The following is a 22,546-nucleotide window of genomic DNA, read 5'->3' as shown; positions in this document are numbered from 1 at the left end:
CATTCAATTGAATTTATTATTAATAATAATAATGGCATTCATTAAGCACTTACAACTGTTCTAAGCACTGGGGGGGAAGGGAGGCTTCTCAGCTCATTTGTTCATTCATTCAATTGTATTAATTATAATAATGATGATGGCATTCGTTAAGCGTTTACTATGTACGAAGCGCTGTTCTAAGCGCTGGGGGGGGATACAAGGTAATCAGGTTGTCCCACATGGGGCTCACAGTCTTCATCTCCATTTTACAGATGAGGGAACTGAGGCCAAGAGAAGTGAAGTGACTTGCCCAAAGTCACACAGCTGACAAGTGGCAAAGCCGGAATTAGAACCCATGACCTAACTCCCAAGCCCAGGCTATTTCGACTGAGCCACGCTGCTTCTCAGCACTTATATACTTAATCCATTATTTATTTCTATTCATGTCTGTCTTCCCCTCTAGACTGTAAGCTTGCTGTGGACAGGGAACATGTCTACCACCTCTGCTATATTGTCCTCTCCCAAGCGCATAGTACAGTGTTCTGCACCCAGTAAGCACTCAATAAAAACCATAAATTAATTGAGAGGATGGTTTAACCTCAGAAAAGTGAGGTCACTAGCCCTGACAGGTTTACAGCTCAGCTTCCCAGGAGTCTGACCAAAAGTAAAATAAAAATGCCAGAGTGGGAAAAAAAATATAAGGGAGGGAGGAGCTAGGCTCGAGAACTTGTTTTATTTTTTTTTTACTTCCTAAATCATGCCAGAAATCCAGCAGTGGAAGGAACAGGATTGTTCTGGGGAGAATCAATCCGAGTATGGAGGTCTGCCGGAGGGTCTCTAAAGGGAGGAAGCAGCCTTATCAAGTCCTCCCAGCCCCCAGGAGTCAGAGATCTCCAAACTCCTGCTTATCAGTCTGAAACAGCCACACAGTGACCTCAGCAATGGGGGATGGCAAGAGAGAGAGGAAAACAGAAGAGGGGGAGGAAAGGGTAGAGGAGGGGAGGTGGATGGAGATGTTACACTCAACCAGGGGAAGAAAGAGGGCAGAAAGGCTTTTTCAAACACCCGAGACTGACCAACATGCAGGGATAATAATCAATGTGGTATCTGTTAGGTGCTTCATATGTGCCAAATCCTACACTGAGTGCTGGAGCGGATACAAAATAATAATAACAATAACTATGGTATTTGTTAAACGCTTTCTATGTGCCAGCCACTGCACTAAGCGCTGGGGTGGATACAAGCAAATCAGGTTGGGCACTGTCCCTGTCCCACGTGGGGCTCACGGTCTCAATCCCCATTTTACACATGAGGTAACTGAGGCACAGACAACTGGAATGACTTGCCCAAGGTCACACAGCAGACAAGTGGTGGAGCCGGGAATAGAACCCATGACCTTCTGAGACTCCCAGGCTTGTGCTTTATCCGCTATGCCATGTTGATTCTGCTTTCAGTAAGCTTGGTTCTAATTACAGTTCCCCCACTAGTCTGCTGTGTGACCTTGGGTAAGTCACCTTACTTCTAGGGGCCTCAGTTACCTCATCTGTAGAATGGGGATTAAGAGTGTGAGCCCCATGCAGGACAGGGACTGTATCCAACCTGATTAGCTTGTATCCACCCCAGCGCTCAGTACAGTGCCTGGCACATAGTAAGTGCTTAATAAAAAACATTTTTTAAAAATAATAATAATGATAACCAGGTCGGGGACACAGCCCCTATCCCACAAGGGGGAGGGAGAACAGGGAGCGAATCTCCCTTTGACTAATGAAGAAACACAGCAAACCACGTCTGCTTCCCACCTCTCCACTCCAAAGCCACTTGGCAGGGTTTCCTGGGGCAGAGTGCAGTTTCACCTTCAGAGAAGGCAAGCTAGCTGATTCCGAACGGAAGGATCCTGTAATGATTTCCACTTCGGGTACCAAAGTCGAGAGTCCCACATTATCAAATCTCCGCTTCCTGGACACAAGAAAGAAAGAAATGAAACTCTGAGGAAGGAAAGGGAGGGGAGAACGAGAAGGCAAAGGGAAGGGGACACACAAATCACTGCATACCTCCCTTCCCTTTTCTTCCAGAGTCTTAGAGGGATGTGTTTATTAACAATTACAAGTCCAAGTTCAAATACCTCTTGGCAATCTCAACTCAAGTGTGGCTTTTTTTTTTAACATGGTATTTGTTAAGCACTTACTATGTCCCTGTGCCAGGCGTGACACTAAATCTCTGGGGTAGATCCAAGCTAATTCATTCATTCAATCTTATTTATTGAACGCTTACTGTGAGCAGAGCACTGTACTAAGTGCCGGAAAGTGCATACAATTCAGCAACAAAGACAATCCCCTACCACAATGGGCTCACAGTCCAGAAGGGGGAAGACAGATATCAAAACAATTAAACAGGCATCAATAGCATCAATATAAATAGAATGCTAAGATGCGTATATACATATCAAAACAAGTAAACAGGCATTGATAGCATCAATATAAATAAATAGAATTATAGTTATGTATATACACATCAAAAGAAGTAAACAGACATTAATATTAATAAACAGAATTATGGATATGTACATATACAGACAAATGCTGAGTGGTGGCAAAGGCGGGGTAGAGCCAAGGGAGCAAGTCGGGGCGATGCTGGGGGGGGATGGGGAGCTGAGGAAATATACCTGTATATATATAACCTGTATAGATAAACCATATATAAACCTGTATATATGCATATATGTTTGTACATATTTATTACTCTATTTATTTATTTTACTTGTACATATCTATTCTATTTATTTTATTTTGTTAGTATGTTTGGTTTTGTTCTCTGTCTCCCCCTTTTAGACTGTGAGCCCACTGTTGGGCAGGGACTGTCTCTATATGGTGCCAATTTGTACTTCCCAAGCGCTTAGTACAGTGCTCTGCACACAGTAAGCGCTCAATAAATACGATTGATGATGATGATGATGAGGTTGGACACAGTCCCTGTCCCACATGGGGCTCCGGGTGTTCACCCCCATTTTCCAGATGGGGGAACTGAGGCCCAGAGAAATGAAGTGACTTGCCCAACGTCCCACAGGAGACGAGTGGCAGAACCTAGGTCCTTCTGAATTCTAGGCTGGAGCTCTATCCATCAGGCCACACTGCTTCCCTGAAGATACTTTGGTCCTTATCTGGGAGTCCCAGCTGCTCTGGGAGAGGCCTCCCCATGGGAGAGAACTTTGGGGAAGTGGTCTGTAACAGCTGGCAAAGGTCCGGGAATCCTGAAAACCACTGGCAAGCCAACTTCACCCTTGCCAGGCCAAGAGATCCACTGCCCACGCCCCAGTTTCAAAGCTAGGGGCACCGGGAAGGTGGGAAAACCACTAAATCCTTTCCAATCTCTGGGCTCCTCCCCCGGAGGTGCCAAAGCGATCCTATCTTTCTCAGAACGCCACTTCAAAGTCATCCTGGGGGAACCTGCCTTCATCAATGCCCAAGGCCCAGATGAATCAGCCCCCCTTCAGCTCTAAGTGGGAGTTGGGGTGTGACTAAGTGGGAGTTGGGGTGTACGAGAAAGGCCTCGGGAGGAGGTGGGAGGGGGAAGGGAATGTGGAGGATGCTCTCATTTGGGCCCTTCCATGGAGGGTCTGGGTCATACCTACATTAAGCCAGTGGCTGAGACGGCGTGGGGCAGGTCTCTTTTTTTTTGGACAAGTGGCATGGCGGAGTCGATAGAGCACAGGCCTGGGTGCCAGAAGGTCATGGCTTCTAATCCCGGCACCGCTGCTTGCCTGCTTTGTGGCCTTGGGCAAGTCGCGTCACTTCTCTGGGCCTCAGTTACCTTCTGTCCCTAACCTGGGGTCAGCTTGACCCCCCAGGCTACCTCCCTCCTTCTCGGGTGGCATCCCGCTTTCCTTCCGCGCCACTGATTTCCGTTTAGGGACTTCCAGCCCTAAACTTCCGATCTTCTGCCGGCCAGCACCCAGTAGCCAGTGTGTTCGGGAAGGGGGAAGGAGGTGCTTACCACAGTGCTCTGCACACAACATGTGCTCAATAAATACCACTGATTGATCGAGGAGAGTAGTTTTTCCTGGGATCCTTGCCTTATCCCTTCCCACCCATCTCTCTGGCTAACCTCTCCTCATTCATTCAGTCATATTTATTGAGCGCTTACTGTGTGCAGAGCACTGTACTAAGCGCTTGCTCTTCCCTACCCTATTCGCATTTCGGCATCACCTACGCCCATGCTTTCAGAGCCCCGAGCACTTTGAAGCTCACCGTGCTCTCACCCCCAGAGCACTTGTGTTTATATCCTCACACTCGGGCATCTCCCCTATCTGTAATTGTGTTTTATTGTCTTTCTCTGCCATTAATCAATTGATCATTGGCTCTTATTGAGGGCTAACTCCATTCAGAGTACTGTACTAAGCTCTTGACTGTAATCGTTAGACTGTAAGCTGCTTGTGGGCAGGGATCAGGGAGTGCACTCTCCCAAGTGTTTAGTACAGTGCTCTGCACAGCAGGAAGCGCTCAACAGATGGGATCGATTGTTCGAACTCCTGTCCAGCAATCTCACTGTGGTTGGCTCAAAGCTCTGGAGGAGAGAGGCAGGCGGCCACTGTGGCTGGAAATAATAATAATAATAATAATGGCATTTATTAAGCGCTTACTATGTGCAAAGCACTGTTCTAAGCGCTGGGGAGGTTACAAGGTGATCAGGTTGTCCCACGGGGGGCTCACAGTCTTAATCCCCATTTTACAGATGAGGGAACTGAGGCGCAGAGAAGTGAAGTGACTTGCCCAAAGTCACACAGCTGGCAATTGGCGAGAGAGACCTAGTGAAAGGAGCACAAGCCGGAGAGTCAGAAGGACCTGGGTTCTAATTCCGCAAGTCACTTCTCTGGGCCTCAGTTCCCTCGTCTGTAAAATGGGGACTGAGGCTGTCATCCCCATGTGGGACAAGGACTGCGTCCAATCGGATTAGCTTGTATCTACCCTCGGGCTTAGCTTAGTGGCTGGCCCATAGTAAGCGCCTAACGAATACCATAAAAAAAAACTGAAAGGAAGGGGAAGTGAAAATAGGGTCTGCTCTGCCAAGTGCAGAGCAGGAAGAAGCAGTGTTTCCATGTTCATCCATTCACTCATTCAATGGTATTTATTGAGCGTTTACTGTGTGCAGAGCACTGGACTAAGTGCTTGGGAAGTACAAGTCGGCAACATATAGACGGTCCCTACCCAACAACGGGCTCACGGTCTAGAAGGGGGAGACAGACAACAAGGCAAAACAAGTAGACAGGTATCAATACCGTCAGAATAAATACAATTATAGCTATATACATATTAATAAAATAGGGTAATAAATATGTACAAATAAAATAGAGTAATAAATATGTATAAATATATACAAGTGCTGTGGGGAGGGGAAGGGGGTATGGCAGAGAGAGGGAGGGGGGCAATGGGGAGGAGGAGGCGAAGAGGAAAAGCGGGGGCTATAATGATGGCATTTGTTAAGCGCTTACTATGTGCCAAGCACAGTTCTAAGCGCTGGGATAGATATAAGGTAATCAGGTTGTCCCACGTGGGGCTCACAGCCTTCATGGCCATTTTACAGATGAGGGAACCGAGGCCCAGAGAAGTTAAGTGACTTGCCCGAGGTCACACAGCAGACAAGTGGTGGAGCCGGGATTAGAACCCACGATCTCTGATTCCCAAGCCCATGCTCTCTCCACTAAGCCACGCTGGGGCAACATGTTCTAATGGCTAGAGCCTGGGCTTGGAAGTCAGAGGACCTGGGTTCTAATCCCAGCTCCGCCACTTGTCTGCTGTGTGACCTTGGGGAAGTCACTTTACTTCTCTGGGCCTCAGTTCCCTCATCTGTAAAATGGCCATGAAGACTGTGAGCCCCATGTGTGACATGGACTCCGCCTAACCTGATAAGCTTGTATCTACCCCAGTGCTTAGTACAGTGCCGGGCACACCTGTCTACATGTTTTGTTTTGTTGTCTGTCTCCCCCTTCTAGACTAAGTGCTTAGTACAGTGCTCTGCACACAGTAAGCGCTCAATAAATACGATTGATGATGATGTGAGCCCGTTTTGAGTAGGGACTGTCTCTATATATTGCTGACTTTACTTCCCACGTGCTTAGTACAGTGCTCTAGACTGTGAGCCCGTTGTTGGGTAGGGACCATCTCTACATGTTGCCAACTTGTACTTCCCAAGCGCTTAGTACAGTGCTCTGAACACAGTAAGCACTCAATAAATACGACTGAATGAATGAATGCTCTGCACACAGTAAGCGCTCAATAAATAGGATTGAATGAATGAATGAAAATCCCTAAAACAAAAACCTGGGTGTTAACGCTGGTTCGGCTAGTTGCCTGCTCTGAGACCTTGGCCAAGTCACTTAACTTCCCTGGGCCTCATTTTCCTCATTTGTAAATAGGGATTAAATCCTCCACCCTCCTACTTAGAATGCGAGCCTCATATGGGACAGGGACTGTGTCTGACCTGATTAACTTGTATCTACCCCACTGCTTATTACAGTGCTTGACATATAGTAAGTGCTTAAGGAACACCACAATAAGGAGAAGCAGTGTGACTCAGTGGAAAGAGCCCGGGCTTTGCTTCTAGACTCTGAGCCCACTGTTGGGTAGGGACCGTCTCTATATGTTGCCAACTTGTACTTCCCAAGCGCTTAGTACAGTGCTCTGCACACAGTAAGTGCTCAATAAATACGATTAAATGAATGAATGAATGAGTCAGGGTTCATGGGTTCGAATCCCAGCTCTGCCACTTGTCAGCTGTGTGACTTTGGGCAAGTCACTTAACTTCTCTGTGCCTCAGTTCCCACATCTGTAAAATGGGGATTAAGACTGTGAGCCCCCTGTGGGACAACCTGATCTCCTGGTAACCTCCCCAGCATTTAGAACGGTGCTTTGCACATAGTAAGCACTTAATAGATGCCATCATTACTATTATTTTTAGAAGGAGAACGGTGTGTGGGAGCAGAGGGGGGGCCGGGGGTGGGGGAGGAATTCCCAATTGCTATCTCTGAGCAAAAGAGGAGTAGGTCAGTTTTCCAAATGAAAGGGACCTGGCTGCTCACAGTGCTGGGTTTAATCAATCAATTGATTTATTGAACGCTTACTATGTGCAGAGAGTTTAGGGGAGTGCAATACAGCAGAATTAACAGATACCGTTCCCTGCCCGTAATCCCTAGCTTTAACTCACTGCCCTGTTCTTCCTGGCCTTTGGACATAAATCAAATTTATTGAGCACTTTCTATGTGCCTCTGCACATTAGTACTAATTGTACAAGTACTTTGGTACTCGGGAGGGTACAATACAATAGGCATATTCCCTGCCCGCAACGTAGAGTCTTAGCGCAGCCAAAGGGTGACTTTCTAAGTACGGGAAGAACAAAGGATTTTCGAGTTTTGCAATGTTTCCTTTTCTAGAATTGGCCAGGGGTCTGGCCGACCTGTGTGGCTCCCAGATGTCTCCTCAGACAGGAGTGAACGCCCCCTCAACCCATCACAGCCACCCTCCCTCCCTCAGGACACCTTTCCGCAAATGTCCTGAGGCCCCTCAAGCTCAACATATCCAAAAATGAACTCTTATCTCCCCTCCCATTGACTTTCCCATCACTACAGATAACACCACCATCCATGCTTGTAACCTTGACATTATCCCAAAAATGAACCCTTATCTCCCATCCCATTGACTTTCCCATCACTACAGATAACACCACCATCCAGGCTTGTAACCTTGACATTATCCCAAAAATGAACTCTTATCTCCCCTCCCATTGACTTTCCCATCACTACAGATAACACCACCAGCCATGCTCATAACCTTGACATTACCCTTGACCTTTCCCCTCTTCCAACCCCCAGATTCAGTCAATTGGTGGTATGGATTAAGACTGTGAGCCCCCCATGAGACAACTGATCACCTTGCAACCTCTTCAGTGCTTAGAACAGTGCTTTGCACATAGTAAGCGCTTAATGCCACCATTATTATTATTATGTATTGAGCGCTTACTGTGTAGTTGGCACCTTAAGGCCTAGTGGATAGAACACAGGCCTGAGAATAAGAAGGTCATGTGTTCTAATCCCAGCTCCTCCGCCTGTCGGCTGTGTGACCTTGGGCAAATCACTTCACTTCTCTGGGACTCGGTGACCTCATCAATAAAATGGGGATTGAGATTGTGAGCCCCACATGGGACAGGGACTGTGTCTAACCTGATTTGTTTGTATTCCCCCCTGAGCTTAGTACAGCCTGGCACACAGTAAGTGCTTAATCAATACCACAATTATTATCATTATAATTTTATTTCCTAAAATCCTGGATACTCAGACTCCACAACCTCTTGAAGCCAACATCAATAGAGTATAAGCATGTGTTTCTTTCCCCTACCTCCAATTTATTTTAGCATTAGCCTCCCCTGCTAGATTGGGGAAGCGGCGTGGCTCAGTGGAAAGACCACGGGCTTTGGAGTCAGAGTTCATGGGTTCGAAACCCGGCTCTGACAATTGTCAGCTCTGTGGCTTTGGGCAAGTCACTTCACTTCTCTGTGCCTCAGTTCCCTCATCTGTAAAAATGGGGATTAAAATTGTGAGCCACCCGTGGGACAACCAAATCACCTTGTAACCTCCCCACCGCTTAGAACAGTGCTTTGTACATAGTAAGTGCTTAATAGATGCCATCATTATTTAAAACCTGCCACTAATTCTCTTGTACTTTCTAAAGTGCTCAATAATAATATTAATAATAATAATAATAATAATAATCAAGAGAACGTTCTGCACACAGCAGGTGCTTGGTAAATGCCATTAATTAGTGAATCTCAGATTCAGCCCAAGTCACAGCTGGGGCACAAACATGGATCAAAACACCTGGCCTAATTATAACAGTTCAATAACAGAAAGAGCTCGCTCCTAGTGCATCAGATACGAGGCTGGAAATGCATCTGCCAGTATTATTATTATTAAATGGTATTTTTTAAGTACATATTATGTGGCAAGCACTGGTCTAAGTACAGGGGTGGATACAACAAACTAACCCAGTTGGACATAATCCACGTCCTACGTGGGGCTCACCACCTTAATCCCAATTTTACAAATGAGGTCACTGAGGCCCAGAGAAGTGTATCGCTTGCCCAAGGTCTCACACAGCAGGCAGAGCCGGGATTAGAACCCAGGTCCCACTCGGCCCCGCTGCTTCTCGTGAAGCACGTGGACAGGGGACTTGTTCTTTCAAATAGACGCCCGCTCCGCCCTGCGTACAGACTGTGTTTCTGAGTCATCGGAAGAGCCATCGCCGGTCACTGTCGCGAACCAGCTGGGAAGCATAAGCAAATCAAGGATTTCAGGATTTTTTTTTGAAGACATAGCCAAAAGTGGCCACGCGGAAAGCAGGCCAGGATCCCCATCACTTAGAACAGTGTTTGGCACATAGTAAGCGCTTAACAAATACCATCGCTATTATTATTAAAAGTTTAATCTAAGAAGCAGTGAGGTCCAGAAGATGGGTCTGGTAGCTGATCTATCAATCAGTGGTAATTATTGAGTGCTTATTCATTCATTCATTCATTCATCGTATTTATTGAGCGCTTACTGTGTGCAGAGCACTGTACTAAGCGCTTGGGAAGTACAAGTTGGCGACATATAGAGACGGCCCCTACCCAACAGCGGGCTCACAGTCTAGAAGAATGGGGGCAGAAAAGGGGGAAGGGATGGGTGAGGGCAGAGGAGAAGTTGGGGGCAGAGAAATAGGGGCAGAAAAGGGGGAAGGGATGGGTGAGGGCACAGGGGGAGATGGCAGGGACTGTATTAAGCGCTTGGGAGAGTACTATGAAACAGAGTTGGTAGACAAATTCCCTGCCCACAGTGAGCATAATCAATCGTAACAATAAAGTCTTCTAGACTGTGAGCCCACTGTTGGGTAGGGACCATCTATTTGTTGCCAACTTGTACTTCCCAAGTGTTTAGTACAGTGCTCTGCACACAGTAAGCGCTCAATAAATATGATTGAATGAATGAATGAACAATAATAATAATAATGATAGCATTTATTAAGCACTTACTATGTACAAAGCACTGTTCTAAGCGCTGGAGAGGTTACAAGGTGATCAGGTTTTCCCACGGGGGCGCTCACAGCCTTAATCCCCATTTTACAGATGAGGGAACTGAGGCACAGAGAAGTTAAGTGATTTGCCCAAAGTCACACAGCTGACAATTGGCGGAGCCGGGATTTGAACCCATGACCTCTGACTCCAAAGCCCATGCTCTTTCCGCTGAGCCACGCTGCTTCTCTTCTCTAATCGTACTTATTGAGCGCTTACTGTGTGCAGTACACTGTACTAAGCACTTGGGAGAGTTCAATATAACAATATGAAACATTCTCTGGCCACAGCGAGTTTACAGTCTAGAGGGGCCCACAATCTTAATCCCCATTTTGCCGATGAGGTAACTGAGTCAGGGGACGTGGGTTCTAATCCCAACTCTGCCGCTTCAATCAATCAAATGTACTGAACTCTTCCTACTGTGTGCAGAGCCGTGTAATATGCACTTGGCAGTGTGGTTCAGTGGAAAGAGCCCGGGCTTTGGAGTCAGAGGTCACGGGTTCAAATCCCAGCTCCGCCAATTGTCAGCTGTGTGACTTTGGGCAAGTCACTTAACTTCTCCGGGCCTCAGTTACCTCATCTGTAAAATGGGGATTAAGATTGTGAGCCCCCCGTGGGACAACCTGATCACCTTGTAACCTCCCCAGCGCTTAGAACAGTGCTTTGCACATAGTGAGCGCTTAATAAATGCCATTATCATCAACATCACTTGGGAAAGTTCAGTACCATTAGAGCTGGTACACACCATCTCTGCCCACAAGGAGCTCTGTGTGACCTTGGGCAAGTCATTCAACTTATCTGGGCCTCAGTTTCCTCATCTGTAAAATGGGGATATAATATCTGTTCTCCCTCCTTCTTAGACTGGGAGCCCCGTGTGAGAGACGTTAATACAATCATTCATCCTATCCCACCTAGGTTACCATATCAGTCTCCTCTGGGCCTCAGTTTCCTCATCTGTAAAATGGGGATATATCTGTTCTCCCTCCTTCTCAGACTGGGAGCCCCGTGTGAGACACATTAATACAATCACTCATCCTATCCCACCTAGGTTACCATATCAGTCTCCCTGCTGACCTCCCAACCTCCTGTCTCTCCCCAGTCCAGCCCGTACTTCGCTCCACTGCCCGGATCATCTTTTTACAAAAACGTTCAGGACAGAGAAGCAGCGTGGCTCAGTGGAAAGAGTCCGGGCTTGGGAGTCAGAGGTCACGGGTTCAAATCGCAGCTCCGCCATTTGTCAGCTGTGTGACCTTGGGCAACCCACTTAACTTCTCTGTGCCTCATCTGTAAAATGGGGATTAAGACTGTGAGCCCCACGTGGGACAACCTGATCCCCTTGTATCCCCCAAGCGCTTAGAACAGTGCTTTGCACATAGTAAGTACTTAACAAATACCAACATTATTACGTCACCCCATTTCTCAAAAATCTCAAGTGGTTGCCCATCCACCTCGGTATCAAACAAAAACTCCTCAACATTGGCTTTAAAGCTCTCCATCACCTGGCCCCCTCCTACCTCACCTCCCTTCTCTTAGAGAAGCAGCGTGGCCCAGTGGAAAGAGCCTGGGCTTTGGAGTCAGAGGTTGTGGGTTCGAATCCCAGCTCCGCCACTTGTCAGCTGTGTGACTCTGGGCAAGTCACAACTTCTCTGTTCCTCAGTTCCCTCAGCTGTAAAATGGGGATGAAGACTGTGAGCCCCCCGAGGGACAACCTGATCACCTTGTAACCTCCCCAGCCCTTAGAACAGTGCTTTGCACATAGTAAGCGGTTAATAAATGCCATCATTATTATTATTATTTTTCTCTCCTTCTACAACCCAGCCCGCACACTTCGTTCCTTCTTTCCTCACTATACCTCCATCCCGCCTGTCTCACCATTGACCCCTGGCCCACGTTTTGCCTCTGTTTTGGAATGCCCTCCCTCCTCAAATCTGAAACACGACTCTCCCCCTCGTCCCAAGCGCTTAGTACAGTGCTCTGCACACAGTAAGTGCTCAATAAATACAATTGATTGATTCAAAGCCTTACTGAAGGCACATCTCCTCCAAGAGGCCTTCCCAGACTAAGCCCCACTTTTCCTCATCTCCCACTCCCTTCTGTTACCCTTTTTCCCTTTGCTCTTCCCCCCACCCACCACATCTCTATAATATCTCTATTTTTATTTATTTATATTGATGTCTGCCTCCCCCATTCTAGAGTGTGAGCTCACTGTGGGCAGGGAATGTCACTGTTTACGGTTGTATTGTACTTTCCCAAGAGCTTAGTGCAAAGTAAGCGCTAAAGATGATTGAATGAGACAGAAACCGCGCTGACTTAATACAATGATTGGCACATAGTAAGTGCTTAGAAAATACCACAATTATACTGTCACTACTCTCCACCCAGAAGAGGAGCCATGAGTTGGGTGTGGGGAGGGGGGCAGAGAAACAAAAATCCTCTGGTCCATCTTAGAAAGCAACTTCTATCTTTAGCCTGGGCTAGATTTTCTCTCCTCCTGTTATCTGAGCCTCTTCAGGTGGTAAGTTTCCCTACAAAAGTAATTCACTCCCGGCAGCTGTGGTGACCCTCTTTCCACGTCAGCGGATGGTATTTACAGTCTGGTGGTGGACGTCAGAGCCAGACAGCTGACACCACGTCAGCACCTGGAACTTTCCTGGTTTTTTATTTTATGGTATTTGTTCAACGCTTACTAAGTACCAGGCATTGAACTGAGCGCTTGGGTGCATACGTGTCCCACATGGGGCTCACAGTCTTAACCCACATTTTACAGAGGAGGGAACTGAGGCGCAGAGAAGTGACCTGCCGAAGGTCACCCAGCAGACAAGTGGCAGAGGTGGGATTAGAACCCAGGTCCTTCTGACTCCGGGGAAGGTGCTCTATCCATACTGCTTCTCTAGGACCTTGCTCGGTTAATGTAGATGTCCTTCTCCAGTGTGTACCAGCAGGGCAGGGCCCCTATCTTGCCATCCCAGCCCCCAGCTGCCCCTCTGGTCTTTAGGAAGCAGGTGGCCGAGTGACCTGGAAAATAGAGGACTTGCGTTCTAATTCTGGTTTGACACTTGCCTGCTGCTTAAGTGACCTTGGACAAATCACTTAACTTCTCTGGGCTTGGATTTCCTCGTTTGCAAAAATGGAGATTATGTGCCTGTTCTCCCTCTCCACACAGACTTTGAGCCTCACGTGGGAAAGGGACTGTATTCTGACCTGATTATCTAGAATTTAGTACAGTGCTTAGCACATAAGCACTTACTAAATGCTAATCAATCCATTGTATTTACTGAGGACTGACTGTGCCCGGAGGACTGAACTGAGCCCTTGGGGGAGTAGAAGAGAATAGAATTGGTAAAAATGTTCCCTGCCCACAAAGAGCTTACAGTCTTCAGGGAGAGACAAACATTAATATAAACAAATAAAGGAGATGAACATAAGTGCTGTGGGCGGGTTGAATAAAGGATGTGAATCCACGGGCAAGAGTGATCCAGAAGGGAGTGGGAGAAGAGGGAATATGGGCTTAGTGGGGAAAGACCTCTTGGAGGAGACATGCCTTCAGTAAGGCTTTGAAGGTGGGGAGAGTGATCGTCCTTCAGATATGGAGGAGGGAGTTCCAGGCAGGAGGCAGGATGTGGGCGAGGGATTGGCGGTGAGATAGATGAGATCTAAGTACAGTGAGTAGGTTGGCATCAGAGGATTCAAGTATGCAGGCTGGGTTGTAGTGGGAAATCAGTGAGGTAAGTTAGGAGGGGACAAGCTGATTGAGTGCTTTAAAGCTGATGGTAGGGAGTTTCTGTTTAAACACAGAGGTCGAGAACTGGAGGGAAAGATGATGGGACAGTTTTGTAGAAAAATGATCCAGGCAGCAGAGTGAGAGTATGGACGGCAGTGGGGAGAGACAGGAGGCAGGGAGGTCAGCGAGGAGGCCGATGGGGCATTGAAGGGGGAATAGAATAAGTGCTTGGATTCACGGGATAGCCGTTTGGATGGGGAGGAAAGGATGGATTTTTAACCATGTTGTGCAGGTTGAACCGACAGGATTTGGTGACCGATGGAATATGGGGGTCAAATGAGAGAGATGGGGTAGAGGGCAAGGCCAAGGTTACGAGCTTCTAGATTGACTGTGAGCCCGCTGTTGGGTAGGGACCATCTCTATATGTTGCCAACTTGTATTTCCCAAGCGCTTAGTACAGTGCTCTGCGCACAGTAAGCACTCAATAAATACGACTGATTGAATGAATGAATGAGTATGTGAGGAAGGGAGGACGACAGTACCATCTACATGCTAATACCACAGTTACTGACATTCCTGGGAAAGTGCCAAGTCCGTGCCACCTTGGGTCCCAGGAGGCTGAAGCCCAGGCAGGGGGAGGTTGGGCATTGGGGTGTGCCCAGCCTCCCGTCCCCCAAAACACAACACATACACACAAACATACAAACACCTCTCCCCATTCCTCCTGCATCCTCCCTATGGGCCATGGTGAAGTAGCCCAAATCCCTGGCATATGGAAGTGTCAGGCAATGCCACCAGCTGGGACTTCAGGGTCAAATCCCTGGCTCCCAGTGTCTGAGGAGGACAGCCTCCCACCACAGCCTCCCTTCCTAGGACACACTATTTAACGAGTTAACAGTCAATTGATCGTATTTATTGAGCGCTTCCAAGCCGGTACTAAACTCTTGGGAGAGTATGCCACAACAATATCACAGACACATTCCTTGCCCACAGTGAGCTTCCAGACCAGAGGGAGAAACTGTCAGTAATTCATTCACTCCTATTGATTGAGCTCTTACTGTGTGCAGAGTACTGTACTAAGTGCTTGGGAGAGTATGCCACAGCAATATCACAGACACATTCCTTGCCCACAGTGAGCTTGCAAACCAGAGGGGGAAACTGTCAGTAATTCATTCACTCCTATTGATTGAGCTCTTACTGTGTGCAGAGTACTGTACTAAGCGCTTGGGAGTGTATGATACCACAATAAACAGACACATTCCCTGCCCACAACGAATAATATACACAAACAACTTCTTCCACTCCTGGAAAGACCTCTGAGAAGCAATGTGGCCTAATGGAAATAGCACAGGCCGGAGAGGCAGCGAACCTGGGTTCCAGCGCCATTTGCCCGCTGTGTGACCTTGGCCAAGTCACTTCACTTCTCTGCGTCTCAGTTCCCTCATGGGGATTAAGACTGTATGCCCCGCATGGGCCAGGAACTGCATCCAACTCTGCTTGTATCCACCCCAGCGCTTAGTACAGTGCCTGGCACATAGTAAGCGCTTAAATACCATCATTATAGTAAGCTCTCCGCAAATGCTCCAGCTCTGATTATTTAGCTCAGGATAACCAGGGGACGTTCGGAGCCCTGAGCCGGCGGGTGTCCTGGCTTCTCCAAGGTGAGGGGAAGGTAATGGAACGGTACCCTGGTGGGCTGAGCGACAGCAGGCCTGGCTGCCTCAGTTTCCAGCCCCCCAAGGGGCAAGAATAATAATAATGGTGTTTGTTGAGCGCTTACTATGTGCCAAGCACTGTTCGAAGCGCTGGGGTAGATACAAGGTAATCAGGTTGTCCCACGTGGGTCTCACAGTCTCCATTCCCATTCTCTGGGGGCACAGAGAAGGTAAGTGACTTGCCCAAGGTCACACAGCAGACAAACGGCAAAGTACACACCATCACCGCAACCCCAACCACAGCAATGGGTCCTGGCATTCATTCATTCATTCAATCATATTTATTGAGAGCTTACTGTGTGCAGAGCACTGTACTAAGTGCTTGGGAAGTACAAGTTGGCAACATATAGAGACGGTGGGTCTCGGGGAGGGGAAACAACCGGCTAAAGCTTCCAGGGCACAGGTTCGGCCCTCAGTGGGTCTTTATTTGAGCCCATTCAGTGATGGAGTGGAAGGAAATGGCCGGGGGAGGGTGAGAAATGAGGAAAGGAGAGTTGAGGTGGGTTAAAGGAAGAGAAGCAGTGTGGCTTAGTGGTTACAGTGCGCGTCTGAGAGTCAGAGGGATCTGGGTTCTAATTCTGACTCCTCCACTCTTCTGTGTGACCTTGGACTTCACATCTCTGTGCCTCAGTTACCTTACCTGTAAATTGGGGATTAAGGTTGCAAGCCCCATGTGGGACAGGGCCTTTGTCCAACCGGGTTACCTTGTATTCATTCATTCAATCGTATTTACTGAGCGCTTACTGTGTGCAGAGCACTGTACTAAGCGCTTGGGAAGTACAAGAAGAGAGAAGAAATAGAGAAGCTTGACTCAGTGGAAAGATCACGGGCTTTGGAGTCAGAGATCATGGGTTCGAATACCGGCTCCGCCACATGTCTGCTGTGTGACCTTGGGCAAGTCACTTAACTTCTCTGAGCCTCAGTGACCTCATCTGTAAAATGGGGATTAAGACTGGGAGCCCCACGTGGGACAACCTGATCACCCTGTATCCCTCTCAGCGCTTAGAACAGTGCTTTGCACATAGTAAGCGCTTAACAAATGCCATCATTATTATTACAAGTTGGCAGAGCTTAGAACAGTGCTTATCACATAGTAAGCACTTAATGAATACCATCATAGAGAAGCAGCATGATGTAGTGGATAGAACTTGGGCCTGGAAGTCGGAAGGTCATGAGTTCTAATCCCAGCTCTGCCACTTGTCTGCTGTGTGACCTTGGATAAGTCACTTCACATCTCTGGGCCTCAGTTCCCTCATCTGGAAAATGGGGATTGAGACTGTGAGCCCCAGATGGGTCAGGGACTCTGTCCAACCTGCTCTTGTATCCACCCTAGCATCATCATCATCATCATCATCATCATCAATCGCATTTATTGAGCACTTACTGTGTGCAGAGCACTGTACTAAGCGCTTGGGAAGCACAAATTGGCAACATATAGAGACAGTCCCTACCCAACAGCGGGCTCACAGTCTAAAAGGGGGAGACAGAGAACAAAACCAAACATACTAACAAAATAAAATAAATAGAATAGATATGTACAAGTAAAATAAATAAATAGAGTAATAAATATGTACAAACATATATACAGGTTGTTCCCAAGCAGTGCCTGGCACACAGTAAGCCCTTAAATAACATACTAATTATTATTACTGTATCTACCCCAGCACTTAGAACAGTGCCTGGCACATAGTAGGCGCTTAACAAATGCCATAATAATTCTTACTGTACCTGCCCCAGCGCTTAGTACAGTGTCTGACACATAGTAAGCACTTAATGTTTAGAGAAGCAGCATGGCTCAGTGGGTTTGGGAGTCAGAGGTCATGGGTTCTAATCCCGGCTCTGCCACTTGTCAGCTGTGTGACTTTGGGCAGGTCACTTCACTTCTCTGTGCCTCTGGTCCCTCATCCGTAAAATGGGGATGAAGACTGTGAGCCCCACGTAGGACAACCTGATGACCTTGTATCCCCCTCCAAGCGCTTAGAACAATACTTGGCACATTCATTCATTCCATCGTATTTACTGAGTGCTGACTGTGTGCAGAGCACTGTGCTAAGTGCTTGGGAAGTATAAAATCAACATGAAGAGACAGTCCCTACCCAACAACGGACTGAGCACTTAAATACCATCATCATTATTATTAATGAGTACCAAAATTAGAGAAAGGGAAGGAGAAAGAGGGAAGGGGGGAAAAGTCCTTGCTTCCTCGGACTGGACCACCCCCTGCCATTGGGCAATGCACCACTTCCTGCTTCTAAAGAGGGGAGCGTTGAGGCAGGCCTGTGTAGGGCTGACCCAAGGAGGCCGCATTGATAGTAATAATAATGACAGCATTTGTTAAGCGCTAATGTGCAAAGCACTGTTCTAAGCGCTGGGGGGGAGCACGGGCTTTGGAGTCAGAGGTCATGGGTTCAAATCCCAGCTCTGCCAGTTGTCAGCTGTGTGACTTTGGGCAAGTCACTTCACTTCTCTGTGCCTCAGTTACCTTACCTGTAAAATGGGGATGAAGACTGTGTGCCCCCCATGGGACAACCTGATCACCCTGTAACCTCCCCAGTGGTTAGAACAGTGCTTTGCACATAGTAAGCAGATTGCACATTTTACAGATGAGGTAACTGAGGCCCAGGGAAGTGAAGTGACTTGCCCAAAGTCACACCGCTGACAATTGGCGGAGCCGGGGTTAGAACCCACGAGCTCTGACTCCCAAGGCCGGGCTCCTTCCATTGAACCATGCTGCTTCTCATCAAACAGGGCTGCCCCACGACCCCACTGATCGATGGATGGATCGATGGATCGATCAATCAGCCGATGGGCCCCCGCTCCCGGCGGGGCGCACGTGTCTGGCAGGGTTGGCGGGGGCAGGGGGCAGCTGAAGGCCGGCTGACAGTGTCCATCTGACATCGTTCAAAGTCCGCCACCACGGGGACAGAAGCGGCCGGCCCGAGGGAAAACGGCCACGGGGGAGAGGGGGCAGAGGGAGAAGGGACAGGGAGACGGGGGGGGGGGGGGGGAGAGATCTGGGGAGGGGGAAAGAGGAGACGGAAGGGGCAGGGGAGGGGCAGACAAATGAGGGCAGGAAAGGGGGAAGGGGAGGGGGAGGGCAGTGGAGGGGAGGAAATTGGAGGGAGAGGGGAGAGGAAAGGGGGTGCAGGGAACTGGGGACAGAAGAGGGGGAAGGGGAGCATGAGGGCGGGAGGAAGTTGGGGCAGAAAAATAAGGGCAGAAAAGGGGGGAAGAGGAGGATGAGGGGAAAGGGCAGGGGAGATGGAGGCAGAGGAATGGGGAGAGGGGAGAGGAAAGTTTGGGGCAGAGAAAAACGGACAGAAAAGGGGGGAAGGGAAGGATGAGGGACAGAAAAATAGGGGCATAAAGGGGGGAAGGGATGGGTGAGGGCAGAGGGGGAGAGGGCATGGAGGAGGGAAATTGGGGCAGAGAAATAAGGGCAGAAGGGGGGAGAGGGCAGATTGTGGCAGAGAAATAGGGGCAGAAAGGGGGGGAAGGTATGGGTGAGGGCAGAGGGAGAGAGGGCAGTGAAATAGGGGCAGAAAAGGGGGAAGGGATGGGTGAGGGCAGAGGGGGAGAGGGCAGGGAAATAGGGGCAGAAAACGGGGAAGGGGAGGGGGGAAATTGTGGCAGAGAAACAGGGGCAGAAAAGGAGGGAAGGTATGGGTGAAGGCAGTGGAAAAGGACAGTTGGGGGCAAAAAAATAGGGGCAGAAAGGGGGAAGGTATGGGTGAGGACAGAGGGCGAGAGGGCAGTGAAATAGGGGCAGAAAAAAGGGAAGAGGAGGGGGAAATTGGGGCTAAGAAATAGGGGCAGGAAAGGGGGGAAGGGGAGGATTAGGGCAGAGAAACAGGGGCAGAAAGTGGGGAAGGGATGGGTGAGGGCAGAAGGGGAGAGGGCAGTGAAATAGGAGCAGGGAAAGGGAGGGGGGAAATTGGGGCAGAGACGCAGAAAAGGGAGGAAGGAGAGGATGAGGGCAGGAAGAGGAGGGGAAGTTGGGGGGCAGAGAAATAGGAGCAGAAAAGGGGGAAGGGATGGGTGAGGGCAGAGGGGGAGAGGGCAGTGAAATAGGGGTGGGGAGGGGGAATTGGGGCAGAGAAATAGGAACAGAAAGGGGGGAAGGGGAGGATGAGGGCAGAGGGAAGGGGGAAGTTGGGGGCAGAAAAACGGGCAGAAAAGGGGGAAGGGATGGGTGAGGGCAGAGGGGGAGAGGGCAGTGAAATAGGGGCAGGGAAGGGGAGGGGGGAAATTGGGGCATAGAAATAGAGGCAGAAAAGGGAGGAGGGAGAGGATGAGGGCAGGAGGAGGAGGGAAAGTTGGGGGGGCAGAGAAATTCATTCATTCAATCGTATTTATTGAGCGCTTACTGTGTGAAGAGCACTGTACTAAGTAAGCGCTTGGGAAGTACAAGTTGGCAACATATAGAGACGTTCCCTACCCAACAGCGGGCTCATAGTCTAAAAGAATAGGGGCAGAAAAGGGGGAAGGGATGGGTGAGGGCAGGGGGGAAGTTGGGGGCAGAGAAATAGGGGCAGAAAAGGGGGAAGGGATGGGTGAGGGCAGAAGGGGAGAAGGCAGTGAAATAGGGGCAGGGAAGGGGAGGGGGGAAATTGGGGCAGAGAAATAGAGGCAGAAAGGGGAGGAAGGAGAGGATGAGGGCAAGAAGAGGAGGGGAAGTTGGGGGGCAGAGAAATGGGGTAGAAAAGGGGGGAAGGGATGGGTGAGGGCAGAGGGGGGAAATTAGGGCAGAGAAATAGAGGCAGAAAGGGGAGGAAGGAGAGGATGAGGGCAAGAAGAGGAGAGGAAGTTGGGGGGCAGAGAAATAGGAGCAGGGAAGGGGAAGGGGGAAATTGGGGCAGAGAAATAGAGGCAGAAATGGGAAGAAGGAGAGGATGAGGGCAGGAGGAGGAGGAAAAGTTGGGGGCAGAGAAATAGGGGCAGAAAAGGGGGAAGGGACGGGTGAGGGCAGAGGCGAAGAGAGCAGCGAAATGGGGCAGAGAAATAGAGGCAGAAAGGAGAGGAAGGAGAGGATGAGGGCAAGAAGGGGGGGAAGTTGGGGGGCAGAGAAATAGGGGCAGAAACTGGGGAAGGGATAGGTGAGGGCAGAAGGGGAGAGGGCAGTGAAATAGGAGCGGGGAGGGGGGAATTGGGGCAGAGAAATAGGAACAGAAAAAGGGGGAAGGAGAGGATCAGGGCAGAGAGAAGGAGGAAGTTGGGGGCAGAAAGGTGAGCCTACTGTTGGGTAGGGGCTGTCTCTATATGTTGCCAACTTCTACTTCCCAAGCGCTTAGGACAGTGCTCTGCACACAGTAAGCGCTCAATAAATACGATTAATTGATTGAGAGGGCAATGACAGCAATGAAATAGGGGCAGGGAAGGGGAGGGGGAAATTGGGGCAGAGAAATAGAGACAGAAAGGGGAAGGAGAGGATCAATCAATCAATCGTATTTATTGAGCGCTTACTGTGTGCCGAGCACTGTACTAAGCGCTTGGGAAGTACAAGATGGCAACATATAGAGACGGTCCCTACCCAACAGCGGGCTCCCAGTCTAAAAGATGGGGAAGGTGGAAGTGGGGGAAAACGGGTAGGGGCTGTCGGGGGGAGGAGACTGGGGAAGAAGGATTGATTGATTGATTGAGGGCAATGAAAGCAATGAAATAGGGGCAGGGAAGGGGAGGGGGAAATTGGGGCAGAGAAATAGAGACAGAAAAGGGAAGGAGAGGATCAATCAATCAATCGTATTTATTGAGCGCTTACTGTGTGCAGAGCACTGTGCTAAGCGCTTAGGAAGTACAAGATGGCAACATAATAGAGACGGTCCCTACCCAACAGTGGGCTCCCAGTCTAAAAGATGGGGAAGGTGGAAGTGGGGGAAAACGGGTAGGGGCTGTCGGGGGGAGGAGACTGGGGAAGAAGGACAGGGGAGGAGATGGGGGAGGAGGAGGGAAAGTTGGGGGAAGAGAAATAGGGGCAAAAAAGGGGGAAGGGATGGGTGGGGACAGAAAAGGGAGGATGGGGAAAGAGAAATAGGGGCAGAAAGGGGGAAGGGATGGGTGGGGACAGAAAAGGGAGGATGGGGGAAGTTGGGGCCAGAGAAATAGGGGCAGAAAGGGGGGAAGGGATGGGTGATGGGGCAGAAGGGGGGGCATCCCGTGCCCTCCCCAGCGAGGTGGCCGCGGGGTGACCTGATGCCCCTGTGTCCGGGGGGCGGCTCTCACCTGGGCTAAGCTTAAGCTGGGGTGGCATAGCTCCGCCACCGCTGCCGCTGCTGCTGCTGCTACTGCGCCTGCCGGGGTGGCCCGGACCGGCCGGGACACCCCCCATCCCCGCCCGGCCACGCCCCCGGCCCGCCCCCGGCCAATCAGGGCCCGCCCCGCCGCATGGCCACGCCCCCCGCCGCGCTCCCGACCAATCCGGGCCCGCCCCGCCGCGGGGCCACGCCCCCCGCCCGAGGGGGCCGCCCGAGGCCCGGCGCACCTGAGCGGCCGCGCCCCCGGCTGGGGGAGACGCCCCCTGCTGGGGGAGACGCCGGGCGCTCCGCAGCGCCACCCGACGCCCACGGCGGGGACTGCAGCACTTGGCACAACGCGCTCCTCGAATCCATCGTATTTATTGAGCGCCTACTGTGTGCAGAGCACTGTACTGAGCGCTTGGGAAGTCCAAGTTGGCAACAGAGAGAGACGGTCCCTACCCAACAGCGGGCTCGCAGTCTAGAAACCGTATTGATTGAGCGCTTACTGTGTGCAGAGCACTGGACTAAATCAATCAATCGTATTTATTGAGCACTTACTGTGTGCAGAGCACTGTACTGAGCGCTTGGGAAGTCCAAGTTGGCAACAAATAGAGACGGTCCCTACCCAACAGCGGGCTCGCAGTCTAGAAACCGTATTGATTGAGCGCTTACTGTGTGCAGATCACTGGACTAAATCAATCAATCAATCAATCGTATTTATTGAGCGCTTACTGTGTGCACAGCACTGTACTAAGCGCTTGGGAAGTACAAGTTGGCAACATAGAGAGACGGTCCCTACCCAACAG

General features: G+C 49.7%; 1 protein-coding gene across 6 annotated transcripts in view; it reads right to left on the bottom strand.

Annotated features, from left to right (window-relative positions):
* The window catches only part of MICAL2 (microtubule associated monooxygenase, calponin and LIM domain containing 2), a 230,276-nt gene extending 208,490 nt beyond the window's left edge, over positions 1-21,786 (bottom strand). For 5 of the 6 annotated variants that reach the window (XM_038765412.1, XM_038765410.1, XM_038765407.1 and 2 more), the window contains exons 1-2: positions 21,727-21,786; positions 1,779-1,935 (exon numbers count right to left, since the gene is read on the bottom strand). The gene's annotated coding sequence lies outside the window, so the exon portion shown is untranslated. The remainder of the gene's footprint in view (positions 1-1,778; positions 1,936-21,726) is intronic. The other variant, XM_038765408.1, reaches the window with a different exon arrangement.
* Between the last annotated feature and the right edge of the window lie 760 nt (positions 21,787-22,546).

The sequence above is a fragment of the Tachyglossus aculeatus genome, chromosome 22, assembly GCF_015852505.1.
Source record: "Tachyglossus aculeatus isolate mTacAcu1 chromosome 22, mTacAcu1.pri, whole genome shotgun sequence".
In the NCBI taxonomy this organism is placed as follows: Eukaryota; Metazoa; Chordata; class Mammalia; order Monotremata; family Tachyglossidae; genus Tachyglossus; species Tachyglossus aculeatus.
Note: the sequence above shows the minus strand (reverse complement) of the source record. Positions and strands in the feature narration are given on the sequence as shown.